At 36.9% G+C, this 5,528-nt stretch overlaps 1 pseudogene; it reads right to left on the minus strand.

The window, feature by feature from the left end:
- Positions 1-289: 289 nt before the first annotated feature.
- Positions 290-387, minus strand: LOC114498286 (annotated as a pseudogene).
- Positions 388-5,528: the final 5,141 nt, after the last annotated feature.

The following is a 5,528-nucleotide window of genomic DNA, read 5'->3' on the forward strand; positions in this document are numbered from 1 at the left end:
TGTGTGTGTGTGTGTGTGTGTGCATGTGTATCTTGGAAAAGGCAAACAGTTACTTCTGACTGCCAAGGGGAAAATAAGATAAAGTGTGTATTCCTAATTCCTTATCTGTATGTCTTTCTCCTTTTCAAAAACCTTTCGTCTTCAATATTCCTCTCCTATTTTCTTTTTTTTTTCCTTTTTCTTTCCCTCCCCTGTTCCTAAGACTGCAAGGGGGACTTTGTTTAACTCTAAGGATGATAACACAACATTCCTTAGCCTGTAAAAACCCATGCCTTCAATTTTTTGTTAACACTGTACTATGTTAGAATGGACCACCTCATTAGCTTCTGGGGCTAATATATTTCTATCTAACACCACAATTACTTTTGCAAACCTGTATGTCTTCAATCTTAGAAAAGAAGAAAATTCAGATACATGCTAAAAGATGCATGAATCCCAAGGACATAATGCAAAATGAAATAAGCCAGTCACAAAAAGACAAATACTGTATGGTTCCACATATCTGAGGTAACTGGAGTAGTCAAAGTCATAGAAATGGAAAGTAGAATGGTGGTTTCTAAGGGCTGGGAGAGGGGAGAACACGGAGTTTCAGTTTTGCAAGATGAGCATTCTGGAGACTGATTGTGCAATGTCAATGCACTCAACACTGCTGAACTGCACACTTAGGGAGAGTTAAGACGGTAAACTTTACGTGGGTTTTTTTACACGACAATTTTAAAAACACATGGCTTATTAAAGACAAACAAGTGTGGGAGAGGATGTGGACAAACCGCAAGTCTTATATACGCTGGTGAGAATGTGAAATGGTATTGTCGCTTTGGAAAAATATTTTGATGGTCTTTTAACAAAAACATAAACTTCACCATATGATGAAGCAATTATTTATAATGATTAAAAATTGGGCACAACCTAAATGTCCATCTATGGTGAATAAACTGAATATGGTATGCCCATACAATAAAACATTAAAGCAATACAAAAGAACAAACTACTGTCACATGTCGCGACATGGCTGAACTTCAAAAATATGTTAAGTGAGAAAAGCTAGATGCAAAAGACCTGCATGTTATATTATTCCATTTATATAAAATGTCAAACAAAGGTAAATTCATACAGACCAAACTACAGCAGATCAGTGGTTGCTCAGACTTGGGAACACAACTAAGAATTAATTGTGAATGAGCACAAACTTTTTGGGAGTGATGAAAAGATTCTAAAACTGGACGGTTGTACTTGACAAATTCATGAAAAATGTTTGAAATGTACATCCTAATTGGTTGGTTTGTAGTAGGTAAGTTATACGTCAGTAAAATACGTACTAAGAACGACGCTATGCCCCACTTACGGGAGCCATCTCAGAAGCAGTTTCCATCGCCGTCGCCCACCCTATTCCTGCTGTCAGGGCGGAGGCCTCTTAGAGCAGAGGTGAGCTATTATTGCTGTGAGAAAAAGAAATCCACACACTTACACAAACCCACGTCCAACCAAAACAAAAATAATGTCTCATGTTCCCACCGACTCCAACAGCCTCCTCTACCTTCTCGAGAGAAAATGTCTATTAGGAAAGAATTCCCACCAGTGAAGTGCACTTTACACAGGATCGCCTTTCATCCTCGTGACCACCCTCAGAGGCAGGTACCACTATGCATGTGATATAAAACTGTGTGAGTGGTCAGATATCCTAAATTCATAAACATTAAAATATAAACATGGTCCTTGCTGGTGTGGCTCAGTGGATTGAGCACGAGCCTGCAAACCAAAGTGTTGCTGGTTTGATTCCCAGTCAGGGCACATACCTGTGTTATGAGCCAGGTTCCCAGGAGGGGGCATGTGAGAGGCAACCACACATTGATGTTTCTCTCCCTCACTTTCTCCCCCTCTTCCCCTCTCTCTAAAAATAAATAAAATTTAAAAAATGTCTACCTTTCAATTAAGGAAATACATTGGCTTGTGTAGCTCAGTTGATTGAGCACTAGACTCATCTTAGGGTAGCCTGTTGATTGCCAGTCAGGGTACATGCCTGGGTTGTGGGCCAGGTCCCTAGTAGGGGGCACTAGAGAGATCACCACACATTGATGTTTCTCTCCCTCTCTTTCTCCCTCCCTTCCTCTCTCTAAAAATAAATAAATAAAATCTTTTAAACAAACAAAAAAACACTGGAAAAGGAAATACAGTTGACCTTGAACTGTCAACTCTGAGTCAGTCCCTTTGCACACCTGTCTCTTTGGCTTTTATTTGTTGAAGAATTCTATCCATTGTGTCCTGGGGGAAAGGGACACACTTCTAGATGACCCAGAAATACAAGAAGTGAGAAGAGAGAAAAAATGAGGGGGTCAATCCACTTTGTAAAACTTGAAAGTAAAATGAGTACAGCTGCCTGGGAAACTGTGAAGAGAAAGCATGTTTTTGACCAGGAAAAACAGCATGAGACTTTGGGCAGAGGCCTTTTGCTAGGTGATAACCATGCTGTGGGGAAATGTGGAGAAGGCAAGTGAATAGAAAAGGTAAAGAAAGCCACAGTTTCTAGGTTTTGACAACTTCCCATAAAGGGTGCACTTACATAAGTGGCTGATACATTGTGAAATCCTTAAGTCTCTCCAGCCCAGCACCCTGGTGGCAATGGGAAACAACTGAGTCATATCTTAACATTAACATCCCACCCACCTCAAAACAAAGCAAATTTGGGTGTCTGGATTGAAGTTTCTCTTGCCTTAGCAGGAAAACAAGATGGAATCAGTGTGAATGTAGGTGTTGTAGCTACATAGCTGCTGTAGACTTCATACCTTAAAAAAGAAAACTCACCTTATTCTGCTAGTGTTTAAAAAAGTCTCAGGCAACTGGCAGATTTAAGAACATTAAGCCTCTTGGAATAATTTGCAGATATTTCTAACACAGAATGCTGGGGAGGGAAATGGGAGAGAGAGAGAGAGCGAGAGCAGGAAATATAACACAGAAAACTCAGTATCAGAGTCAGGGAAACTGTAAAGTCACCACCCCTGAAAATGTCATTTAATGCTAGATTCCACAATCCCCTGGGTTCCTGTGTGGTTTAGCATTCGGGCAGTCATAATGTAGCTGTCCCTGAGCTTAGAGCCTAAATGAGTAAAACTTAATAACAGTTACATTATATAGAATTATGGACACACAAATTGATCCAGCGGTGAGCCAAGGATGCTGTTCACCCCAGTTACAAACTATATGTGGCTCATTGGAAAGAAGAATAATATAAACCTGCCAGTAATTTCTAAACAATGTCGGTGATAAAATACTCCTATACCAAAATTGTTCATAGATTTAAGTTCTAAATTATTCCTGCAGTTACTCTTGAGGTTCTTTTTTTATGCCTTTATTGTGATATAATTCACCTACTATAAAATTCACCTGTTTAAGGTATACAATTTTGGGGGTTTTAGTATATTTAGTGTTGCACAGTTACTACCATAATCTAAATTTAGAACATTTCCATCACCTGTTGGGTTTTAGTGATACATATATTCACTTCTAATTAGCATGTTTTCATTATTAATCCTTTAGTAGCTTTGCATACTACATGGAAGTTAATTTGGAGAATTTCCACTTATACCGTAGGTCTCTGAACCACTGGAGTTAAATAAGCCACATGCATTTGTTTTGAAAGTAACTTCATAATGATCTAGAGTTGTTTTACATCATTGGGTGGTTTTTGCCTCCAACCCTTGTAACTTACATATTCCTATCTTTAAACAATAGATTCAAAATAAACAATGATAGATGTAAGGAAATTTTTATTTTAGTCACCTTTACTCCTTATATGAAATTTTTAGATGAGTTTAATTCATTGCAAAAATATTTACAAATAGCTAGAATCAGACTTGAATAACATCTGGTGAAACACCAACCTTTAAAATTGTTCCCTGAAGATCCATACACAGAAATTGAGAGGAAGGTTGTACAATAACAAAATGTAAGGAAATGTAAGGAAACACTTACATTTAAAAAAGAACAATAAAAACTCAAAGGTCAATGTAAGGAAATGTAAGGAAACACTTACATTTAAAAAAGAACGATAAAAATTCAAAGGTCAATGCCAAGACAAGCAATAAACGATGCAGACCTTAACTGGCTATAAGAAATCAAGAGTTAATGTCTGAATTTCAAACACTGGACACCTATTTTAAAGCAAGGATCAAGAAAAATGCCAATATTTACTATTGCTCAGTCATTTTCTCAATTTTTTTGTAAAATAAAAAAAATTTGGAAAGTTTTATTAAATTATGGAAAATGTAATTTCTCTTGAAGAAAACATCTTAATGTTTGTTTCTTTTTTAATTGTGGAGACATTTGAAAGTCTAGAATTAGCCCTGGCTGGTTTGACTCAATAGATTGAATGTCAGCCTGTGAACCAAAGGGTCACAGGTTCAATTCCCAGTGAGGGCACATGTCTGGGTTGCAGACCAGGCATCCAGTAGGGGGTACGCAAGAGGCAACCACACATTGATATTCCCTTTTCTTTCTCCCTCCCTTCCCCTCTGTCTAAAAATAAATAAATAAAATCTTAAAAAAAGAAAGTCTAGAATTAATCCTGAAGACAGATATGAAGAATATTGCAATTTCTGAAATTTCTTGTAAAATTCAATTTTTATGACTCTGCCAAATTTATCCTCATGTTTAATACATTCCCTAATTCTGTATGTGTCTATTGCTTTTGTGTGAAAGAAACTTTTCCAAGTTGAAATTATTAAAGCATATTGCTGCTCAGAAGATACAGCAACAAATCTGGCTACACACTCTATTCAATATGAAGATACAAAGAAGGTCAAATGTGATGAAGTCATTGACACATTTTCCTAAGTTAACACAAAAACAGAAAGTGTAATGTTACTCATTTCTATCACAGAACAACATGTAGGTATTTCCCCTTCTTTCAAAAAATACATTGATGCTTTTGCAAATACATCAAATTTTTCTTTTTCTTTTTATCAGCATGTTTATATATAGAAAGTTAAATAAAAGAAAAATTTTCTCCATCTGCACTTCTTTCCTGGCCATAATTATTATTCATTCATTTTTATGACTATTATACTGAAACCAACTTTGTCATATTGAATGGGAGGGGGTGTTCAAAAACAACAACTAAATAATCTGCTCTGGATGTCAGATATGCAAGATGTTGACCACTATGTTGATCATCTTTGAAAATTACTTCTATGTTTCATTTCTTTTCTTTTTTAACCTTATATTATCACAATAAAGATACACTGATGACTTCCTGCCAATTACTCCGTGAGAACCTGGGAGGCGGCATGACTCACACACATCTGGTGCTCACATCTGTCAGATACCAGGACAGGCAGTTTCTCATGTGGCGCTTGATTCAGTCACCACAACCACCACATGTGGTAGGCTTTATTGTACTCATTTTCCATATGAAGGTCATTAAAGTGTCAGGACTGGGGAAGCTTTCCCCTTCTCTTTTACTTTTCCTGGTTGGTCAAATAAGTCAAATGGCATACAGCAGATAAATAGAAACTCAAATTTTAACATGTATA

The sequence above is a fragment of the Phyllostomus discolor genome, chromosome 5 (genome assembly GCF_004126475.2).
Source record: "Phyllostomus discolor isolate MPI-MPIP mPhyDis1 chromosome 5, mPhyDis1.pri.v3, whole genome shotgun sequence".
NCBI lineage: Eukaryota > Metazoa > Chordata > Mammalia > Chiroptera > Phyllostomidae > Phyllostomus > Phyllostomus discolor.